At 42.6% G+C, this 24,891-nt stretch overlaps 1 protein-coding gene across 3 annotated transcripts in view; it reads right to left on the bottom strand.

Moving 5' to 3' along the window:
• MICAL3 (microtubule associated monooxygenase, calponin and LIM domain containing 3) overlaps positions 1–24,891 on the bottom strand; it is a 185,658-nt gene that overhangs the window by 151,015 nt on the left and 9,752 nt on the right. For 2 of the 3 annotated variants that reach the window (XM_064515346.1, XM_064515344.1), the window contains exon 1: positions 11,236–11,374. The exons of the other annotated variant lie outside the window; for it this stretch is intronic. The gene's annotated coding sequence lies outside the window, so the exon portion shown is untranslated. Of the gene's footprint in view, positions 1–11,235; positions 11,375–24,891 lie in introns of those variants that run through there. 3 annotated transcript variants of the gene reach the window in all.

Consider the following 24,891-nt stretch of genomic DNA (forward strand, 5'->3'; position numbering starts at 1 on the left):
CCTTGAAGGAAAGGCTTTTTGAAACCAGAGTTAAAATGAGTGGCTAGGACTCATTCTTCCACCATTTTTAAGATTTTCCCTGAAAGGAGAAGTTTCTGCACTACCTGAATATTATCAGCTTACAAAAAGTTAATGTCCGCCAAACGCTCCTTTCCATGGACCTTCAGAGGACTGCTGTATACAAGCTAATCTCACAGCCATGACCTTGTTCTTGCCACCTAAAGATTATGGTGCCTTAATTGAAACTCCACAGAAACTGCATGTTTTTGCTATGAGTAGCTGTGGATTAAACCCCAGCAAGTCACAACAACTTGTATTTTGCATGGTAGCAGCATTCTAAAACATTATTTCAAATGGGAACACTAATCTTTTGCATTTTGTTTGGAGTAACAGGAACTGAGATAAGAAATAACTGAAAGAAATATACATTTAAATCATTATTGTGTTTGAGAACAAGATCATAGACCCTATTTGTTCTCAGGTTCCCCGATACATACTAAGGATACTGCCTCCATATGAGAGCCTAGATGAAGAAAGCAACAAGCCGCTGTAAAATGGTGCGGTATGCAGTACAATTATTCATGCTAAACTTGTCATGATTTTGTTATGCAGTCTAGTATTTAACTTAGAGCACAAAACAAAAACTCTCTACCTCACACCACTGTAAAGAAACTTTTCTCAATACAAGCCAAATTGAATGTCTGACTTTGCAGGCAGGCTGAAGGCTGTTCCCATTCTTCTGTCAGGTGTCAAAGGGCCCCATTCAATTAAGTCACACAAACTAAAGCAAAAATTTGCAACTGCCATTGTAGTGAGTGAAACACATGATTCTAGTAAATAAGTCAAACTAGCTTAGGCTAAAACGACTGTTAGAGAGACCACACTCAGCTGCCCGCCCTTCTGAATCATTTCCTGAGTTAGCACAATTAGCAGGACAGCATTTTAAGGCAATTCATCCTCAAATTCAACAGAAAAAATTAACACTCATCTTAGTTTCCTGAGTTCAGCTGATAGCCCCTTAACTCCAGTCCCTTTCAGAGTTTTCCCTTCAAGAGCCGTTTCTGTTGTGACACCAACAGGAATAGGGACAACCAAGACCAGCTAGGTGTGCAGCAGGCACTGTCAAGTCAAGTCTAACCTATGTATCCTGAAGCTACTCATCATTGCTCATTCTTTCTTGTATTTCATGTTTCTTAAATTTCTTGCTTGCTTAAAAATCTGAAAAGTCTGAAAGTACTACACCTGACAGGTGAATTCACTAGCAAGCACTGACTGTGAGAAAGCATCACATGCCTGTATGTTATAGACAAGGTTTGCATGAATGCATAATAAAGCATTCACCACCATTGTCCTCTACCATCAAAAAGCCTTGGCTGCCTGGGATGCTTTCCTGTATGCCACTTGTTCCCTATGGTTTTATGAAACCTGTCAGGTTCTCTCATCCCTGGAGATACGGGCTTCTGATATTACAAACCCAGAGCTCATCAAGAGTTTGATGAAGCATAAGATAGATTAGTGTAACAGCCAAATGAACAACAAAGAGCCTTTTGTTATAGCTGAAGAGTAAGGGAATGAAGCAGAAGAGGCATGAAGATTTAGGGAAAAGACAACCCCTTGTATTTGGAGGTGCCATTTTGCCACATCCTGTTAATCAGTATATAGGATCTACGTATAATGCATAACAACTTTAACTGTCATCCTGACACAACTGATCTAAAGACTTTTGATTAAGAGAGAAAATAGTATAAAGCAGAAACCCTACAACGCTGCAGGAGTGGAAGAGATCTGACCTCTTAGAAAAAGGTTTTCTTTGAAATTTTCTGGGAGAGGGCAAGGAGAACAGTAATAGACCTCAGGTTTTGACTAAGAAAGAAAACCTACAAAATGCCTCTCCTGGATAAAGTATGTAGTATAAAGTATAAAGATTTGGCTTGTAAAATACCTTAGTGCTTCAGGGGAACTGCAGTTCTGAGGTGACAATCTCAAGATGCAGCCCATCTTAAGATGGCAGAATGCACTGCAGGAGGAGAAAAGCCACCTTTTTATAGCCAAGAATGAAGGATGATGCACAGCAGTTTCTGAACCAAAACATTTGTTTTTGGCTATTTCAGTTTGCAAATGTCCACCTTTTAAACTACAGTAAAGGGGTTTTGAGCAAAAAAAGGGTAAATAAATTTTCTATTACAACCCAGTTTCAACAACATTTTCAACTAGACAAAAGGAATAGAAGAGACAAACAGATTTTTCTGAGCTGGCCTTTTAGAGGATTACTGAACATTTAATTCCTTCTATCCTAACACTGCAGCATTTTAGAGCACTGTTGCTTCAGTAACTATCAAAAATAAACTCTCCAGAGGGCAGACAGCACTAAAATAAATCTCTTCAGACTGATAAGAAATCTAGACAATCATCCACAAAAGGGCACATTAGCAGAAGAATTCTCCTACAGAGGAAGCAAACATCAAGTGCCACTCTCCAAGCAAATTAGCTGTTTTAGATCACAGTTGTGGCTATACAGTTTCTACACAAATATTAACTGATTTCCCTCCAAGAAAATAATACAGCAAGCTGCTCTGCTAACCGATTCCACGTAATATACCCTGGAAGCATCCTATGTTCTTGTTGGCTCCCCCTCTGTTAGGAACGGGCTTACAGTTATTGCTAACAGAATTCGGTAATTTCTCCCCCATGCACACCAAAAATAAGAGGTGAAGAACACAGAAAGTTGAAAAAAGTTTGTGGGGAACAATAAACAGAGAAAGAAGAGCACAAGAACCAGTAGGTTAAAGGAAGAAAAACAAGTAGGAGGAAACCAGAAGGGACACCAAGAACCACAATACCACTCTTTGAAGGCACCCAAGAAGACAGTTTTCCAGTGGCAATATGCCCCGAGATGAAAGGATAGGACACCAGAAATGGACCCCACAGTTGCTGGGCTGACAGACGATGACTCCTTCTGTGCTATGGTTGTTTAGCCCAACCAGGGCCAGAAGAAGGTCCCACATCTTGGGGAAGCCTTAGGAAGGGAGTGTATAGAAAGAAATGGGAGGGGAATGTAAAGCCAGAACCCAAACAAGCAGATCTGGAGTAGTGGCAGAGGGGCTATAGGCTGTATATTCAATGTATACATCAATCAGGATCTCTCCCCTATCCTACAGGGACATAGATAGGAGATCCCTCCTTCCCCTCAAACTACACCGTGAATACACTCATGACCACAGTTGTATGAAGGATTTTCCAAGTTACTATAGTATCAGCAGACTGTGGTATTGGCTCAGCATACAAGCTGGCCTTCTGGAAGGCATCACTCTCTTCTGACACTGAGAAGTCCCATCACTTACTGTCTGGGTAGAACATGAGAGCAAGAAAATGGAGCAAGTGTGCTATGAGTGCAAAGAGTTGTCTGAGGAACAGTTCAAAAGCAAGTCCACTTGATGTCATGAAACCTGACCAAGTTGCAGGGGAGAAAAAGGAGGATGCGCTAGAGACATTTGCCCTGGCTGCAAACTAGTTATTCCATGACAAAGGTTCCCAGATCTCACACAGGCTAATACACCTCCCCACATGTCTACAGTTTATATTTGTTTCTCCTATTGCAGCTTTCAAAATGCTCCACAGAATGATTTGAAGATTGGTTCACCTCCTGAAATAACTCCCCTGAAAAGAAATATTCTCTTCAATATGCTAAATTCAAAACTTCCCAGCATTCATCCTGCCTTCTTGTTTCCCATATAGCATCGGAACATGAACAGGAAATAGCATCTGCTTTCTTCCACCCTTATCTGCTTTATTTAAGCTGCACAATCTTCAGACCAGGGACTTCTTTACTATGTTTTAATACCGTATTTGGCACACCGAAGTCCTGTGTAGGTCTCCAGGCACTAGCGTAATGCAACAGGGACTGTATGTAATGCAAAAGCAACATGAGAAGTGTAAGGCACAATGATGGTCTCAGTTGTAGAAGAAAAGTCTCTCGCCTTCAGGAGCTTTCAAAGAACGATATCCATTGTACCATCAGATGTCATTGTCTTTTCTCTCCAAGGAACACAGACTACCATCACTGTGGAGAGTTATTAGCAGAGGTCTGCTACTGAAGCCATCACCTTCTGGATAAATCCTCCATTTTCACATGGACAAAATTCTCTCTTTTTCTGAATTACTTACCTGGAAGCAGACCACGTATCACTAACACTCAGCCTTTCCCTATATTTTCCAACCATGTATACAGTCCCACTGTCTCTGGAAAGTCCACAGTACATTTAGATTCTGTTTATAAGCTGCAAGACAAATGACACTTATGAAATCCAAAAGAAACATGAAATAGCAGGCATGAGACACTGACCTTCCCAGGCTCACTAAGGAAATTATTCAAAGGCTAACTCTAAAGTAGTCTTTCTTTTCAGTCAACACAAAAAGAGGCACTGTTCTAAAGCAGAGTTCTGAATGGGAAACTCACCTAACTAGTGATTTAGAGCAGTTAAGTGAATCATCAAAAGCTTGCTCTGCTCCCAAGAACTAGTACCCTTCCCACCACATTCCAAGGTGGCTTTCCTTTTTCAAACTGAGCTGAAGCTCTATTTAAAGTAGGTGAAGTATCACACACAGTCCACACAGGCTGTTAAGAAAGAAATAACCCCGGAGGCAGGCAAACACCTGCCTCCATCCCTCAGTGTACATCAGTTCTGTGCAGATCATCACACAAGAAAGGAGGTGAGAAGTCTCCCCACCTGCCCTTTCTTCATGTCACAAGACCATGAGGTTGCAAGAGTTGGAGGACACTGCTCAACATGAGACCAAGAGTTAGTCTGTAGTCAACACTTACATGGATACTACTGCATGGATACCTGTTGGTTTAGGTTTTGGTTCTAAACTCCGTTAGAGTCAAACTTTGTTTCTGCTGTCTCAAGATTCATCTGTTTAATGAACCATGACAAAAATGTAAGCAAGTGTTAAATGGTGCAAATCTCTGCAAGCTGCAGTATTCTCACAGGAATGGAGCAGGTCATATTCCTTTGCAGAGGATCTGAAAGGAAAGGAGACCTCTAACACTTGCGTAAGTACACAGTACACGTTCAGAAAGACTAAGGAAAAGGGCAAGACAGGCTTCCCAACTATCCCATTACAGCCAACACAGTTCCACCAAGGCCATAAAGAGACAGAAATGTTAAATTGCTCGTGGCCATGTGAGACCTCTTTTACTTACATGGTAGAGATAGCAAGTTAAGATATGATCCCACAAAAATGCTGCTCTTCTGCCTACACTTTTTTTTTTTTTTTTTTTTTTTAAACTTTCACTGAGAAGTTTCCCCACAGACAGAAGTATGCCCCACAGGGTAAAGAGACCCAAGTACAGGTACTTGCATTTTAAGGGAGGTTACTACAGAAGTTATGTTACCCTTTAAGTCACTTCAGTTCAAAAGCTACTTAGAAGAGCAGATGACTATATTCCAAGGCTTCTTCAGACACACCACCTGAAGCTCATTCCAAAGCATACTGCAGCCACAATGATATACAATGTAACTGAAGTAAGGCTTGTATGGAAAAAAAAAAAAAAAAAGAGAGAATTTTTTTTTAAGTAAGAGTCCTCAGTGCACTGAAATGCCCTCCTCCCTCCCATACAGCACCTCCCAGCAAGCCCTATCTCACACTTCAAAGCACTGCAGATTCAGAGAAATTATTTCCAAACACCAGGGCAGAAAGCAGTAACACAGAACAATTTTCCTGCTGCTCAAAGAGGAAGTTGATGCAGTAAGTAGGTTATTTCCCAGATTTTAATTAAGCTGTACAACTGTAATACTGATACAGACACAGCAAGAGATCCATACTGTAAGACAAACACTCCTCCACTGATGTTGGAAACAATCAGCATGGAGAATGGAAAATTGCAAGATTTTTAGTTTTGTGTCCTGCAATAGTGTTTAAGAACACAAGCCTAAACCACAACTGCACTACGTAGTATGCTACAGACACAGAACAAAACACACCTCACACACACAGACTCCAACCCAAGGGATGAGATGATTGCTAGACAACAAGTGGATTCAGAGAAAGAAGGAAGCATAACAATAAGGCAGAAATGACTGGCAGGATAAGCAGCAGCCTACTCATACCGCTGTCTAGCTGTTTTGGTTCAGTTGGCTCATGGCAGGGGAGCACATTAAGAACTCTCTAGTTCTGAAGGCAGAAGATGAGGTAGCTCCATGTATGTTTATGGGACTCTCATGTTGGGTGAAGACCATCTCTCTGCCATTCCCCTCCCAGGATGAACAATGTAAATAAAGACCACATGGACACTTTAGTGAACACTTGAAAGTCAGCACCATTAACAGATAAGACTACGTATCAGATTTCCCATATTATACCACCCAAAACACAAGTGGAAATGGACCCAAAAGAAAATTAGTTTATGTCTGTAGTTGTAATATGAGTGCACAAAAGAACGATCTGCTAAAAACCCTAACTGAAAAAAAAAACAAACAAAAACACACTTTACTGAAAAAGTCATTATTTGGAATGATCAGTGCCAGAAAGAAATCTGGACATGAAGAGAGGGCAGCCCAGACTAGTTTTTAACCACGCAGCTAGACACAAAAGATCATATCTCAAAGAGGTTGTGGAGAAAGAATGAAAAAAGTTAACACACAACCCAGATAAAGATCTGGAGAGAGGGCAGAGATGACAGGCTGAGAAAGACAGGAATGTGGTGAAAAGGTTTTCCTCAGTTTCCATAGCCTTCTTTACCATCCTCTCCCAAAAATGCAATTCAGTGTCTCATGTTGCCTACTGTAAAAATGACACAGCTTCAGGAGAGCCAAGTCTTACTGGACCAATTAGGTTTCTGTCTTCAACAAGAAGGTATGCTGCTGCTACGTACCTTTAGCAAAAAAGTTCTGATTTCTTAAAAGTGTGTGACTGAACATGTTCCTCTCTCTCAATGTTGGAATTATTCTATTGTTAATTGACTGCTATCTAAGAACAGCAAGAACTTGCATTTCCTTTGCTAGTCTCACTGAATACTTCTGAGTCAATGCCAGTATCTCAGAAAAGAAAGGAAAGACATAAGTCAGTTTCCTCCTGCTACCAAGTCAAACCACTGCTTGATCAAAGTTTTTAAAATCAGAGAGAGAGAGAGAGAGAGAGAGAGAGAGAGAGAGAGAGAGAGAGAGAGAGAGAGAGAGAGAGAGAGAGAGAGAAAATCAAAGAAGAAGCTGCCCACAGAGCTGAGCAATCTTCCCTTCCTTCAAGCACCTCGTATCTCTGGGCACCGAGTTCCCACCACATAAGAGAGCATCAGTGCCTCTTCCAGACAAGATACAATATACACAGGAGAACAGCAAGAGCTGTGATCCCGTCAGTTTACCACTTACACAAGGGAACTAAGTGCTGTTAACAAGAACCCTATCAACTACCCATTCCAACTCTCTCAAAATTATGAGGGGACTGCAGAAATAGACTAATAATTCAGTGACTGAACATCCCAAACACTCATTTGGGACCCAAATGTTTTCATACCTTTCACAAACACCCTCTGTGAGCAGATCTCATTCTTGGGAGTATAAGTTTTTGGGTTCTCATGAAAGCACTTTTCATCCCCTCCTCCCCCTCGTGCAATTACAACAAGATGCCATTCAGCTTGGGGCGGGAGGGGGAGAAAAAGGAAGGAAAGGGTGGCTATTTGATGTGCTAGTGTTCACTTACCTCCTGCTCTGTCTCCATTGTTTTGGGGTCCCCTCCCAGTAAATAAACAGGGCCTGTTTCTTGTATCTTATCAAAGCTTTTCCAAACAGCAGCATGAACACGAGCTCAATATCACTACTGCTTTATTGCTGCCTATCAAATTATGATCGGCATCTCTGTAGTTGACGTCCCAGTTATGCCTTGCTGGTTAGCAAGGCTAAGTAAGGTCACTTCTAGACTCTGGGGCTGCTGGGAGACTTAAGGAAGCTCAAACAATGCTCACTTGATAGAGCTCATTTTAGACGTTACTTACTGGATTTACCAGTGGGAACTGCCCCCCACTCCTGTTTTTAAATGAGAGATCACTGTTAGGACCTGCTGAAGTCGCAACACTGACCCAAGAAAATTCTCTCAAATTACACCAGCACTAGGAACATTTCAGCAGTGTTAGAACAGTCATATAGTACATTGCCAAAGCTGCACTTCACGACCATATATTAACAACACACCACATAGTCAAGAGAAGCCCTACTAGTGTACACATGCTTTACTAGTATAACTGAACCTGTGCTAGGACCTTAGATACCACAGATCACACTGCTGACAGCTATGTTTGTGAAAGCTCTTAGTATAAACCTAACCTCAACCATAAGTGAAAGGATTTTTCCACCCCAGGCTGTTAAGATTGAGATCAACTGGCAGAGAACAGATTCCTAAAACATCAGTGCTGGAAGCTGTACAGTAGAAATGAGTTTTGACCAACCTCTTACCACAGCTGGAGGACATAGGGATCCAAATGCCTAAGCTATGGTAGTAGCACTGAGAGCTGTATCACCAGAGAAAGTCCATTCATGGGATACGCTACTGCTCTCACTGGCAATGTCCTGTGGCACAATCTAAACACAGTAGAAGTCTTCTATAACTACAAAATTAAGACAGCAACAACGTGGAGGGTTCTCCCTTTTCCTTCAACTAGAGGTACACTGAATACTTCTCTAAGATTATCTTGAGAAGACAGCCCTTGTGTTTGCAAAGGAATAAAAAAGTAATGCATGACAGGATTAGTTAAGCGACTGAGAAGTCATTCTGAAACCCTGCAAGAACAGAGGGGTGCAACCACCTAAGGACCAATTCTGCCTCAACTTTCTCTAAAAGCAAAACAGACAGCACCAGCTCTGCATTACCATGCATGCAACCATAATTCAAGCTTGCTCAAAGTAACAGTGCTGTAGCCTTTATCAAAGGACACCTGCACTTGCAAATAGCTAAGATTTCTCATGTGAGGCATGTTTGCAGAATGCTCTTAAATGTGAACAGAGAAAGGTTAAAAGCAAGATATTTGAAACCCAGAGAGGTAAGAAAGCTTAGAATAAAATGTCATCCTGACCTCAAGCAGCTGTGTTTAGGTTTATACCAGGCATATATAATCACATACTATTTACAGATCCTTTCTTAACACGCAGGATTAATCAAGAAGAGGATTCGTTATCAATTGTTTATCAGTTTGTATGCAGGTACATGTTATTCATAATCAATACAACAATTAGATCTGTTTTCTGTACAAATATTAAAAAACCTGTTAAAAGGAAAATCTTTAAGGTAGTCCTGTAACACTTAAGATGAGGTCCCCGCCCATTAATTTAAGTAGCAAAGGATTTCCAAGTTCACCAATTAGCTATAAGGTGCACATTTCAGTGCAAGTTAAGATATCTGTGAATACAAGCCTAACATCCATCCATCTGTGTTCTTGGAGATAAGTACTTTAGAAAGCTGCAAGCTAAATATAAACATGTCTGATTTTTAACTGTGTGAAATTTTCACTTTCAGCTGTAGATGAAAGTGTAGTGGATTTTTTTGGCTGGTTTAAAGGGACACTGTCAACTTCAATCTAACTCTTAAGTTTAGTTTTCTGCAAATAAGCTTTCACAAAACCTAGACCAGTAAAACTATTGCCATGATTAAAGTAGTTAATTCCCATGCAGTAAGTTATTCTTACTAAATATGTCCCTGCAGTACAACCAACTCAAACATGAGTACTGAAAATGTGACAGTGAAAAATAGCAGAATGAGCATGTTCTCCAAAAGAAATGCAGAAAGAGATATTAGTATAATTATTAGGAAGTCTGTTTCAAAAGTGTTCTTCAATCTTTCCCCCCCCTTTTTTTTTTTAAAAAAAAAAGAAAAAACTTAGCCAAATTTTAGCTTTAAAAGTTTGTAAATAAAATAAGCCTAATAGTCTGTTTCTGTATATCTAGATTTTCTAGCAAGAGATCGTTTAGTTGCTTGGCTTCCCCTAATCCCCATATACCAGCACAGACACATTCTATTTAATGCAGAGAATAACCAAGAACCCCAAATCTAAGCATGAAGTCTCAAACTGAAAGAGGTTTCTGAGAGATATTTCATTTTGTTAGTTTTTAACAGAAGTACAACAGAATCGAAGAAAGGAAGCAATAATTTTTGTAGGGCCAGTCTTGAAAGGTATCCCTCCAGCTCAACAAGAAGTTATTGTCAGTTGCTCCACAGCCCTAAACTTAAATAGACGACTGGATGAGGTAAGAGGTAACTTCTTCAGAATACAGAATGAAGCTGCCACAAGGAGAATGCATAAGCAGGTTTGTGTTACAATGAAAGGGACTAATGCATAAGCACGTTTTTGTTATAGTAATAAAAACAATTATATGCTTAGAAGCGGTTACCTTTGTTAGATATTATAAGATGCCAAATAAGTATCTTGGGACAACAGCCTGCAAAGACTAAGCCCGTATCATAACAAGAATGCAGAACAGGGACACAAGCATTAGAAACCTGGACACAGCTCGTACTGAGCGTATCTAGAACAACGATAAAGAAAGGCTAAAGGCTTCTGCCTGCAAGACAAGCGCGAGCCTATCTAAAATGAGACCTGTACACACAATTTCTGATGGCGGTGGGGGGCGGTGAAGGATCATAAACTATTTTACGATGGGAGGGCGAAGGGTACTTCGAGGCAAGCACGACGGCCAAGTTTCCCGGCGGCGCAACGCAGCCCGCGTAACGCCTAGGGGCTGGCGAGGAGACGAAGCATTTCCGCGGGCATCTCTTAGGTGACCGCGGCGGCGCAGGGGGGCGGCAGCGCTCGCGGAGGGAAGCCCTGGCCGTGCACCGCTCCCGGGGCCGGAGACGAGCCGGTACCTTCCGCCGAGCGAAGCGGCCCCAGCTCGGGAGGGCGGACGCCCCCTCGCCGGCGGGGAGGCGTTAGGAGGTCCCCGACGCGGCGGCCTCGTTTCTCCGCGGTGCCGCGCGGTGTAATCGGGTCAAGGAGCCAGCGCGGAGCAGCCGCTGACTGCTGGGCCGCCCCAGGGCCCGGGTTTCGCGGCGCCCGCCCGCCGTGCCGGTCCCCGGCCCCGCCGCCCGCCCGCGGCGCCGCCGCCCCCGGAGACCCCCGCGCGGCTGTCAGCGCCCGCGGCCGCCGCACTGGGCGATGCCAGCGGACGACGCAGACCCTCCCCCGCCGCCAACGCTCGCCCCCACCTGCCGCAACGGCGGGCGGGAGCGCGGCGCCGCCGCCTCACTCACCTCATGCCGCTCCGGGGGCAAGGGGCAGGGGGGGGGACGGCGGGGGGGGGGGGCGGCGGCGGCAGGGCTGGCGCGGCCCGAGGCGCGGGGGGCGCCGCGCCGCGCTGCGCCTGTCCGGCTGCCGGCGCGGCCCGACCCTACCCGCCGCGGGAGGGAGGGAGGGAGGGAGGGGGCGGGGCGGCGGAGGCGCGCGCACACCTTGGCAGCGGGCGCTCCCCCCGCCCCGGCCTGGCCTCGCACGCGGAGGGGCCGCCAGGGCAAGAGGAGGAGCGCGAGGCAACCAGACACCCCTCCCCGTCCCGTCCCTTAAAGAGATACACGCGCGCGCACAGCCAGTAAGGGGCGGGAAGCGGGAGCCGGCGCCTCCAGCCGCCGGGCCCATGACCCTTATAAAGTGAGGGGGGGAAGGGGCGGAAGACGGCGGCGACAATGAAATAAAAGGTAAGGGGTCGGAGAAGAAACGCCGCCGTTCCCTCCCACTCCCTTCGCGCCCAGGAAATGGTACGCTCCCAGCGCTCGAATCCGAAAGGCCCGGCGGGGATTGGCCGCGCTGGCGGGGCGGGGCGGGGCGAGAGCGCGCGCCAAACGGCACTGGAGGACGGGAGATCAAAAGCAGGGCTGGCTGAAGCCGCAGCCGTTTAAAACGCCCTGGGCGTCGTTGACGGCCGCCGGCGGGGCCGCGCGCGTCAGGGGCAAGCGGCTGTGGGGGGACAGACACGCACGCGCCCTTACCCCCACCCCCACCCCCCCCCGGTGCGCGCGCAGGGCCGTTGAGCCGCGGGCGCCGCGAGCTGTCGGGGCGGGCGCCCGAGAGCGGCGGCCAGTCCCGCTGTTTGTCTGTGCCCTTCCCCTTGCTTGTCGCACCCACGTATAAAAGACCTGCCGTCACCTGCCTCCTCGAGGAGGTAGCGATTGCTTCCTATCTGACGCAAAAGTGCTGCCCACGTGAAAACCGCTGAAGGCCTGCACGGAGCTGCAGCCCAGCTGACGGCGAAGCAATGGCAGCCCTTCCAGATAATGGACAGTGACGGCCCTTTAAAAACGCAGGCTGGATAGCTGAAACAATAGGTGCCACTACACAAAGCACAGCGTGGCTCGTGCCCGGGCTGAAATGTATGTTTGGAAATTTTCCCTTTATGTTTTGAATGTAAATATGGAATATCGTTTGATAAAGCTGAGCACAAAATGGAAGAGGAACCATAAAAACTGACAGGAGAAAGGTGGCAAATCAGGCATAAAAATGGCTGGAGAAACACAAAATCATCATGAGAAAAAGCTAAATATATTTTCAGTTCAGGGTTGGCTGGGGAGAAGCTTGGAACTGTCATCATAGTAACTCCTTCCATTTGGTTCCTACTGCATTCTGGAAAATAGCTCATTGCATGTGTGCTCTACAAAATGAGCAAAATTACATCAGACAAATGCCTGGCTCCATTATCATTGTCTCCTGCTAATTGAATCAACTTGGAAGACCCAAATATTGACTCAGGTTACACTGAGGTAACAGTATAGCTACTGGATGGGCAGGGAAATGACAAAGCCCTGTTCTTAAGGAAGTACTGAGAGGAACACAGAAATGATTAGTGTACATATATGTATATATGTGTGTGTGTATGTATGCATACATACACAATACCCATATGTTTACATATTAAAATGTTCCCAGAAGCCACTGGTTACTGGCTGAATACTCTGCATCTGAACTAGCAGTAAGAGGACTCAGTTCAACATATAGTTACACCCACATATATGTGTGCATTTATATATATCTGTATTTGGCTTATATATAAATGTTTCATTCCTATCTATATACTTTAGTATGTATAAGCAGGATACATATATACTGTCTGTGGCATAGCTGAGTATGCTCTTAAATTCTTCAACCAAGGGGGCCAGTTGACGTGCACCTGAACAGAGCATAAATGCAAACCAATACAGAAGTACTGTGAATAATCCAGGAATTAGGAATCAAATACAAACCCAGGATTATACGATAGTAACAATGATAATAGCAAGGTTGTCTAGTGTTCCTTCAAATAGGCCTTTCCAGCAGAGATAACAATTCAAACATCTTTTACATCCAGACCCATACAGTTCTGATGTCCTACCAAAAACACAGTCTTCCAACCCTAGCCTAAGGGTTGAAATTTATTAGGGATTTGGTTTTGAGCTTGGTATGAAAGGCAGCCAGGTACTGAATAACATATGTGATACAAAAACAAAACAGATACTGTTCATAAGTGATACCCAAAATGAGCTCATGGCATGGCTGAGGAAAGTGTTACTGGAGTACAGTATGACAAATATCAGTCATAAGTGCACAATTCCCAAATCACTATCTATATCCCTGTCTAACAACAGATGGAGGAAAGTCTTCAGCTGATGTAAACTTGGCTCAACCCATCCTATTTACTGTTGGAGTTTTCATGAGCATAGAAATTAGACCGGTTGCAATCACTTGAGAGCCACAGCCTGTTGATTCAGCATACATGTTGAAAAATCTGGCAAATGTCAGTCCTTACCTGAGCAAATGCACATACTCATACACACACCAATACCAAATGACAGTAAGAGCTTCAGTCAACAGGTATTTCTGCTTTTGAAGTCAATCAAGGTCACTGAGGTAGTTCTTTGCAGGACAGGCAGCAGCTTTTATTAATTGTTGATAGCCACAATATCAAGGTGTCCCTTTCTAGGAAGATGCAGGTTGAGGATGTGTTAGATTATTAAAAGATGCAGGCAGAGGGAGGAGAAGGTTTATATATGGGGATATGGAAGACATTTTAAAATGCTCTCAGAAGCCCATGTATATAGTATGTCCACTGATTACTGGCTGAGTACTCTGCATCTGAACAGTCAGGAGGAGAGCTGTCAGTTTAACGGTAATCTTTGTAAAATGCTAATAAGGACCTGAATAATTCCCATTAGGGAACTGAAGAGCCATCTGCACTCTAGCATGAAGCTGCCTATGGCATCCACAGCAAGACCTATGCGTCTTGACTTGATATTTTGGAATCCAACAACACAGAGTCATACGACAGGGTTATTGGCTGTCACATTCCCAGAGGAGTTTTCACAATGCACTATAAGAGGAAGCAGAAATAAAAGCAAAGCAAAAAGAAAGCACTATACTTGCTCTGTATGCCTCTTTTCACCCTGTGCACATGGTATTCAGAGTGGGAGGAGGGGGGAAAGCAATACAGTACAGAACTTCAGGCTAATAAAACACATGTGAAAATAGGTGCTTGCAAGATCAGTACAAAATGGACTACGTTATTTAACAAGCTAAAACAGCTGAAATCTGCATCACAGCCTAGTAGAATACTGATGATCCAGGCTTGTGATGTGCAGGGTAGTCCATCAGTTGCCTTGCTGTATCTTCTCTGAGGGCTTTGCAGGTCCTGCTTTGCACTGGGGCTAGATAACAATCACCCAGCAAAGTGCTGATTCCCTGTGAATGAATGCCTGCAAGCACTATAAAGCAGGTTGCCTGGCACTCCAGAAGTGACCTCTAATAAGCTGCTCAGCAGTAGACGCAGCAGTTCCAAACCAACCCAGGGAAAAATCCTGTGGTTCAGGATGCAGTTCTTAAAGGAAGTAAGCTGGTACTGCTTAAAATAAGAAAGTCAGAGTAGAGCATAGTGCCCCATTTTGGAAAAAAGAAAAAAAAAAAAAGAATATACATAAAAAAAGCCTGACTTTTTTATATATTCAGTTTCCTATAGAAATCATTGAAGATTCATAAGGCCCTGCTACTGCTACCAATTAGATGAGGATTACAGTAAGGAGGGCAAGTTACAGAAGAAAATTCTATACAGTTTTTTGTATCTCCATGATAGCAAAACTTTTTTTCACAGTAAAAATGGCCAATGGACCTTGAATTCTCTTCTAAGGACCTTCCAAAGCTCACAACTTGCCAGGTGCATGACCACTTTTGTGGAAATTTGTAATCTCTCCAAATACGAAGAACAGCAACTTCTACTTGGAAGTACAATGTCCCAGAACAGAATCCCAACATCTGTAATTAACAAGTAAAAATACAGCAAGTGAATTTTCAAATAAGGAGGGAATTGCAGAATCACAGGGCTGGAAGGAATATTGCGAGGTCATCTGACTCCATCCCTGTGAAAGCATCTCTGTGCCATCTGACAGAAATTTATTTTACCCCTTAAAGACCTTCAGTGCTGCAGACACCAGCCTGTCCAAGCAAGCTGTCCTCCTAGGTTACACTGTGAGACCTCTGATGAATCTTGATGCTCCCATTTGGAGGCTCTCACTTTAGTCTGTGTCTGTCTTGAATTTCCTGGCACAGAAATGGTACGCAGCATGTCCCAGTTGAGGCCTTACCACTATTATGTAGAATGGGAGGAGCAGCTGGTGTGTTTTGCAAGAGGATTTCATGTGCTTTTTTGTATGTCTTAGCATCTGTAAGAGTGGAGGCCATGACATGACATGACATGACATGACATGACACCACTGAAGCACCTGAAATCCTCACCTTTAACCAGAACTCTCATCCCTTGTATGCAATGGTTACTGCTAAAAATCACATTTAAATTGCTACCTGCTGGAGGCAATTTAATTGGGGATGTCTTTCATAGTACATATTGCCTTATTTTCTGATGCTCACATGTACTTGGACAGCTGCAGCTAATTTGTTTTATGTAAAAGTATTCTGCATATAAACCAGCAGCTGAATGCTTGTCCTCAAAAGAAACTGAGGAATAGCACAGAGAGGTCTTAAAATTTGCTGTCTCCTGCATCAGCTGGAACAGTTAGCAGGAATTGTTGTCCACACTGGGGGGAAACAAAAAGAGCTGACTCCCTAAGCAGTAACACAGGTGTTCAACTTGTGTTCGAAATACAAGGCAGAAAGCATCAATCACCCTGCATCCTCATGGATGCAAGTGGTTACTCATTGCATAAGCATTTGAATAACTGTAATATTTATAAAATAATGCTATTTAATCTCTTCTGCCACCCCTGAACACATGCACACACTAACCTGTAGTGATGTTGTGTGCATGGGTGTGAGCTGAGTTCCAAATAAATTGCTAATGGTGTTTTATTAAAACAAAACAAATACAATTGTGAGCCCTACTGGCTCACAAAGAAAACATAAAAACTCTCCTAGTCTGGCAGGGAAATAAAAAGCCAGCCCATCAGATCTGGTAAAGATCAGTGTAGACTGAGTGTTTGGGACCATGTTAGGAATAAGAGAGGCCCTGTGTCGGTGCAAACACACTGTAGATGATTTCAGTGCTCACAGGTTTTCCAAGTAGCAAGATGCTGTAGGATTGCACTCGGGCCTGGTGCTGCAACTCAGGACTGTGAGCCCAACTCAGGAAGTGAGCATCTGAGGAGCTCACTACAGTATAAAGTTGCAAGTAGAGCTAACCCAAAACAAAGGCTACACAAGGGCAGAAAACTCCCTCCCAAAACTGTACAGGATGCTAAGGGACAGGAAGAGCAGCCCAGCTGAGTCTGACTTCATTATTACCTTAAAAATAACAACGTATGGATGTGCAAGGAGATGCAAGAGCATCTAAAGCAGTAAGACCAGTGCTTTTTAATGAGGCAAAGCATATATATACAAGCAGACTACCATATCCAGATGAAGAAGTACCCCTACACTGATGCCATGATGCCATGCTATGCAATTAACATATTAAACAAAAAATCAGAAGTACAGCATTTTCTTTTACTCAACCAGTCCTCAAGAAGGACTAAAGAAACTGATTGAAATATATATATGGCGAAAAGCAATAGAAAGAAAGGCTTGTGAGGTCATCATTGAGACATGCATGAAATTATTGGTTCTTGACCTAAGCCAGGCTATACAAATTCTGCACAAGAGCTGCCTGTGCAGAGTTCCTCCTGGACTGGTATATTCCACATAGCATGCATTAAGGTCTAGAAGAGTGGTTTACTATTCTGAGTCTGGACCAGGGAGGAGGCTGAGCTTTCTTTTGTTTGCTTGTTTTTAAAGCAACAACTTTTTATCACTTTAACCGAGCTGTATAAAGCAGCTCCCTTGTCCTGATGATTGTCTAGAAATAACCAACAGCCCTGATTCTCAAACAAGTCTGGAAGTTTTCTTCAAACTCTTACTTACCCATGGTTAGGTTCCCTTTAGCAAAAGGCTCTGGGGTCCTGGCTGAAAACCATATTGCTTTAATAGTACTATTAGATTTATCCTTAGTCAAGGCATAAAAAAAAGACTCTACGATCCAAAATTCACCACTATTTACAGAAGTATTAATAAAAGGGGAAAGTAAATCAATGAAGTCACTTTATTGATCCTGAGAATGTGGAGCTACTATTAATAAAACATGTTTATGTTATTTTATGGGTAGGTCAAAGTCCTGGCAGGGTGTGTTTGTCATTCTAATTTATGTGCGGTTTCATCAACAAACTATTGGTTATTGCAGTATTATATTTATTCATCTCCTGTTTTCCTCCCCCACAGCCAGAACATCTGCTAAATGTTTCTGAATCTAAGCTTGTTGGGATAGGGCTCATTACTTTTACATATTTATGAACTGTGTGGTACACTGGCATTCATTCAGCAAAGTGTGCTTCCCCAGGCTCATGCAAGAATGACATAAGCTGGGATGGGTTTATATGCAGGAGGTCTACATGTGCAGAGTTCACAGTGGGGTTGGAAATCCAGTTACATGCAGAAGTACTTAAACTCCACTGCTGAAGAGGGACATAACTATCTAGTAGTATTTGAATGATGCAGGAACACAAAAAGGAAAAGGAGGTATTCATGATGTCTTAAGGAATTGTAATGAAGAGTAATGAGATAAAAATGAATGAAAAGAACTTGTATCTGATTCTAGAAACATCCTGTGACATCAAAATGTTTTCAAGTGTGGTAAAATACTCCAAAAAAACAAAAGCCGCAATGCTTGTGTTAGTCATAACAGACTGGACAAAGCAGAACACTATACCAGTTCTTGGAGTAGAAAAATGAACAAATAATTCATTTCTGATTTCTGTTTTTCATCTGTAGTAGGCCAATGTCTCATGCCAACACTCACACAGGCACATCTTTATACTATTTACACACTGAAGGGAGTGTATTCTGCCCTCATTCTGTGGATAACTTACACATGTCACTCCTATTACCACGAACAGAAGCTATGTTCATAAATCTCCCTTTTGTGCCTGGATTGAGTGGACCTGTCACTATTTGCCTTTCCGGCTGGATTATAAACAGTGCCTTTCCAAAGTCTAGGTTGTGATAGTTTCCAACCTCATGAAAAAGAATGTAGCCCATCTCCTTTCAACTGCGAGAGCCATCCATGCTCCACGGATCTTCTGTCTGCCTAAACTCATGCCAGCAACACAGCACGACCACAGCCTAATAGTCTTAATGAGATTACAGCTACAGATGCCCCAGTGCTGCTGTCTGGCCAAGGAACACAACAAGCACCAAATTCATATGGGGGGGGAAAAAAAAACTCAGCTCTCATGCAAGCAGGCTGCAGCTTGATCAAGATTTCAGAACTATGATGCACAAGATCCCTTTATTTTCCTTATTATTTTTTGAAATGTATTATTATTTTTTACAAAGCAGCTTATTCTTCTCACAGATCTCTAGACTTAATTAATGTTTTTCTGCTGAAAATTTAAAACTGATGATCCCACTGCTCTGTAGCACCAAAACATTTATAATGTTTACTGTTAGCCATACTAGATTGATCTCACCCATGACTTTTTAATGTTTGGCTACTGTCTGCCTGTATGCTTGTTTACGATATCCATGTGGTATGGTGGAGTATGGTGGATCTATGACAATATAATCATTTTTTATGCAATTTCTCTGATGCATCTGTTTGGTTCACTGGAAAGAAATCACTTGTAACTATCCTACATATAGAGAATACTCCTTTTGCACATGTTCCAAGCAGCATTTGATTTACTTGCTGCTTAAGTTCTTAATTTCAACAAAAGCAAATAAGTTAGTGTGTATAACACACACTGGAATCATGAGTTAAAAAATAAGCTGATCTTTAGGTAGTACCCTATCAGCTGGCTGGAGTACAAAACCTGGTATCAGTGCATTAAGGTATGGACTGTGCAGCTCTGACTGTAAACTACAGCTGCTGCTGTGCATATTTCACTGAGCTTGCTGGGTGCCAGGAGATGAGAAACCTGCTACTAATACAAGCCTGCTGCTCCTACAGGACTTGATGCCAAGATGAGAAAACCCAGTAGTAGTGCCTTCATGGATTTTGCATGAAGCCTATTTAAAAGAGCTAACACAAAGACAGGAAACCCTTAAAGACAGGAAAACCCAGAATTTTATAGTTGGTAACAGACAATAAAAAACATTTTCAGCAGAAGACACAAGAGGCTGCTGGGTCAGTACTCACAGAGCAAGGCTGTAAAAGTGACCTTCTTCTCTCACAAGTCAACTCCTCCCCGACAGGTGCTCATAATTCCCCCGCCTCTGCCTGGGCAAGTGTCTAAATCAGAGCCCTCTTGCCACTCATCATACTCTGATTCTGCACAGGTTTCTCTTTGGAGAGCTTGCACAAACAACTTTCTCCTTCTCTAGGCTTGCAAGATAAAGCCAAAGTGAAAAGGAAATGAGATCTGGGATGCAAATCTCCTTCTGTACGCCTTTCTCAGAGCATCTTGCAGGGTCTCATGGAGACAGCGTGATGATGGTTCTGGCTGCCAATTCGTCACTGTTGTCATGGTAACAGAGCAGTGGTCCCTTGTGGCTTAGTAACAGAGAGGCAATGGTAGCACAGAAAACACGCGTTGCCTCCGCTTTTGAGGATTCCTCTGACCGTGGCAATCCACCCATTTGTTAAAAAAGGCTTTTTTTCAGAACTCCCAACACACACACACTTTGGTTACTCCACTTATGAAGCTCTACAACACGTGTAAATCCTGTTTTTATGGTACAGCAAACCTGGCATAATCCCGAGAGAGCCTGTCATTTCCTTTGGGAAATAGTGTCATGTGAAAACAGGAAAAAAAAGAAATTTTGTTTTGGTAAACATCTGAACATCAATACACACTCACCAGTATTTGAAGAACTGTTAGGACAGAGTGATATAATTTCATCTCTTTGAGCAGGTGAATGAGCAGTTGAGACAGTAATAGGATATTTCTCTGCCAAGTGCTTCTCTGCCAATATAAGAGAGAGCAAGTGTGTCTGTGAGGTCGTATCTACAGCTATAGGGAAGCTGCTGGGTAGGGAGAGTTCCTTTGTTCCAGTCGTCTGAACTGAAAAGCCTTGACATTATCCTTTCTGAGTCTTAATATAGCTCTTTTTTCTTGCTCTAAATATTTTTTTTATTATAACATTGACGCAAATATTATTAGTAATGTTTGATGTAACAGTGCACAGCAGCAATGACCTATGGAGTCCATGGTCTAATTAGAGGAGAAGTCAGGACTGCAGAAGCAGGCGTTACTTTGCCAGACAATGAACAATCCAGGCTTGTTTTGGAAAGCGAATCCTTGGATAGCTAAATACTACTACTTGTTTACAAGACAGACTATTTATCTCATCTTCTTAATAAAATGTTGCCAACGGTTCTTTGTTGCTTTCCTTATTATTCTATCCTAATGCCAAGTGCCTCTTTTAAGGTAATAGATTTCCTCTCTCGGGATGCCAGGAACAAACACAGCTCTGTATGCACGTAGGTGGTAGGGACAAAAACAAACAAAGCGCAGTAAAACCTATGTTTGTTTTCTTGACTAACCTTCCTGTCCCCACTTTTGACTCAAATTGTTTTAGCTTTCCCTGACAAGACTCATCACAACTTGCTGGATAGGGACAAGCTTCCAGATGCCAAAGCCTGAGTATTAGAGGTCCACTCACCACAGGCCATTATGTACCTTTTTTGAACCACTATAATCTGAAGCAGCAGAGAACTTCTTTACTTGTCTTTGCCTCTGCCTTCAAGACTAATTTTTCCATCTTTTTCCCAACACTACAAGGATTAGAATTTATTTTGGTTTAGAAAAAAAAGTTATAATTCTCTTGTGTTTATGTGATTCTAAAACATGGGACTTCAAGAACATCACCAAATACAGTGGTGACCATGACAATGCTGCTAGACTTGGCAGCACCAAAGTATCTCTGCAAAGTAGGTAAGTTCATTTAGGGCTGGTCCCAGCAAGTCTGGAGCCTTCACGTTAAAGATACTGGACTTTAAAAGCTTGCCCTTTACAGGGCCACTTAGTGGCTTTTTCAAAAACAGTTACGAATATATCCAGAGTTATGAGCATCTGGTTCCACATAGATGTGAGATTACTAATAATATGAAGGCGTGTTATAAAAATCCATGTTATCACTGGCATTTGAGGACTTCTTCTTCAGTAATCCAAAATGAGAATGGAATAAGATCAAACACTGAACTACATGCTCAGTCTTATGTAGGGGAAATGCTGGTTGGTGCATATAATTAAATATGTCTGTTTTTCTGACCTCTCTCCCTCCAGACACTTTTATGCTTGGCTGGGTGGAAAAGACTTGCTGCCTCTGGGTGGGATGGCATGAAGGCATTCAAAATGAAGCTTTCCCCTGAAGACAATCCTGAGGAGCAATAATGCTTGGTCAGCAGGGCCTATGAAGGCAGCAAAGGAACCTAGGGGAGAAGAGATAGTTGGGCTTGGCTTGTGGCACTCAGAAGCCTTTCCCAGTTGCAGATTTATCTTCTCACAGAGCATTAGCTAGAGGCATTTAATGCAATCATGAGGGTTTCCTTGCACCATTACTTACAGAAGAGGGTATAAAAGTGACAGCAGCTAATGAGCACCCATTTCTCATCAGTCGCCTTATCAGAGTAATTTCACAAACAGAAGGCTTCAGAGGCTAACGGACTGGAAATGACATTCAGACTGCTGAATCCAGGCCAGTACAGAGAGAATACATCCCTATGCCTACACACTTCAGTCTCAACCACAAACAAACAGAGAGCTACAGCAAAGGTATGTACACAGAAGGACACAGATTCCACGAGCTGAGCTGGAAGGCTAAAGTCACTGCACATTCATTCTTCTTTAGGATTAAGAGGCAACCAGAGCAAGAACATGAATGTTCCTTTGTCCATTAAACATCCAAACCACATTCCTGGGTGTGAAGTTCCCTCACAGAAAGGAATGCTTTGTCTGGAGCTTATGACTGGGGAGAGCAATAAAACTTTGAAAAAACCCAACTGGTTGGTGGACTAGGGTGAAAACACACACCTTTAACTGAGGACTTAGTTTAGAGAAGGGGCTCGTGTCCAAGGCAGGAGGCTGGCTGATGTGAAGGGCAGAAAGTGGATATAGATGTGTGTGTGGTCCAAGAGCATGATAAAGGGAGGGAGCGTGTGTTTATGTGCAAGTAGGAAGGGGGTGGATTGTTCATAGTGGGAGAGCATGCATGTGAATCATAGATGTCAAAGCTAAAAAAGATCTCATTGGCCTTGTTGCTTTTCTTTCCTTTAGCCACTGACGATTTGAGAAATTTAATTGTCCACACATTGCAACAAAGTATCTAATATATCTGCTCTCAGTCTTCATATCTTCAGTCACTAATTAGATAATTTTGTCAAAAAATTTGCCACAAGATTGGTTCTTTTAAACACTGAAGTTCTTTTTTGCTCTTAGTACCACTATCAACTTTTCAAATTTTAATGTGTATTGCATTTTTTTCACTACAGCCTACAGATAGCATTATTAGATAGGAAGTGTCTATACTGCTTTTCTATTTTTAAAAGATGGGATCACATTTGCTCAGTTTTTGCTTGAAAATCTGTAGTGCATTGCTTATAATATTAACTCACAATGAGTTTTCAAGGGTATTAGAAAGTTATCAGTTCCCTAAAATACATTCTTACTTGTGATAAATGATTTGGATATGGTAATTTTTATTTTTTCAAAAATACTTCCATACCTAATTTTCATGGAGGTCCTTGCTCCTGCTTGTCTGTATTCTTATTAACTGCTATGGCCATGCCTGTTATGGATGGGTTTCTGGAAAGCTCAGCAACTCAGCAATTCTATAACTGCATTATAAATAATTCAATCAACTGTTCTTCCTCACATCTACTTCTCATTTATTAATGGACTTTCTTTCTAGGCACTATTTTCTCATCTCTCATCACCACCCAATATATATACTTGGGGGAGGAACATTAATTAGTTTTGCAGTCCTTCTGCCAAAATTTCTACTGACTTCAGTCAGAGATTTGCCTGAAGAATGCCTGATTATGGACTGTAGGAGCTGGCCCTATTTCTGTAAACCAGGAACAGGCTGAAGTGAGTGCATGCAGGTGGGTAATGGAGTCTTCATTGTAGGGGAGCCCACCGAGGTTTTAAGAGGAGCAGGAAAGGGTGAGTTTGTACGTATGAGAAGAACAAGGTAGAGGACATGGGGGAAAACAGACAAGGTGCCAGAAAGCTCTGTTACATGAGTAAGAGCAGGGCAAAGCAAAGATTTTATATGATTAAACTCATGTTAAACTTTTTTTTCCTTTTTGAATAACAGAAGAGTAGATTTTCTCTTTCTCCCCCTTTCTGTCATCAGACAGCTGTGCAAATATTCTAGCCTGTGATTGTGGAAGCACAACACAGAAAACCTCTGAATTGTGCCAAGAGAAAAATGCAGGAAAACAAAAGGCAAAAGCCTGGGGTAGATCCAGCTGCCAAGATCTTCCATCCCCAGGAGAACTAGACAGAGGAAAAGGGAGAGAAAAGGGAGAAGTCTGATAGCATTCATTGCTCACACTGACAGCTTCCCAGGTCACAGGCAAACACAGACTTTTGTAGTCTTTTTGAAGAAGGGTAGCAAAGGTATCAAAGCAATTAATACTCTGTTAAATCACTGCTTTCTTGAAGGCTGCTGGCTTTATCTGCAGCACCATTTGCTGGTATTGTACCAGCGTAAAATACAAAGTTCTCACGTTGCAGATAAATTGAACACCTGACTTAAACAGTCTACAGTAAGTCCTAGTCTTTATTTGCCTTTGGGAAATCTGCTACATGCTTGGTCTGTGGTTATTCTAGATTGTATTTGTCTTTCTCCAGCAGATTAAGGGGTTCTTCAACGGAGAAGTGATTCAGGGCAGCAGACTAAAAATGCATTTCTTCACAGGTTCTTTGATGAGTTTATGCTGCATAAGTGTGGGCAGCAGGTGATAATATAAACCTAAATATGCCACAGCCAGGAATCAAGTTGCACAGTGATTCTCTGCCAAAGACTCCTATTTTATTGCAGGGGAATGAATTTGTTCATTAAAAAAAAAAAATCAGCTTTCACTTGCAGTATTCTCAATGCCTTGTTGATTGCTAATTCAGTGAATCCTTTACATCAAATGACAAATCAGCTTTGGCTTTCACTCCTATGTAAGGAGAAGCAGTAGGTCATTCTGCAACTATACCCTGTTTTCCAGCAATGATGCCTAATGCTAAATATTGCATAGGAATGTATAGCAATCTATCCTACTGGTGGGATGTTAAAAAAGTAATAGGGTTTCTTCCTGACCCAGGCTGGTCATCATTCTACACCCTGAAACATAGGGCTGATGATACTTCTCATTTTTTGTTAGGCCCATGTAACTGCAGATACTATTCAAACAAATATGAAACCTTTGGCTATGCTGTACATAATCTCCTATTCCAGAGAATTAAGCAGGTGGT

The sequence above is a fragment of the Dromaius novaehollandiae genome, chromosome 1 (genome assembly GCF_036370855.1).
Source record: "Dromaius novaehollandiae isolate bDroNov1 chromosome 1, bDroNov1.hap1, whole genome shotgun sequence".
Taxonomy (NCBI): Eukaryota; Metazoa; Chordata; class Aves; order Casuariiformes; family Dromaiidae; genus Dromaius; species Dromaius novaehollandiae.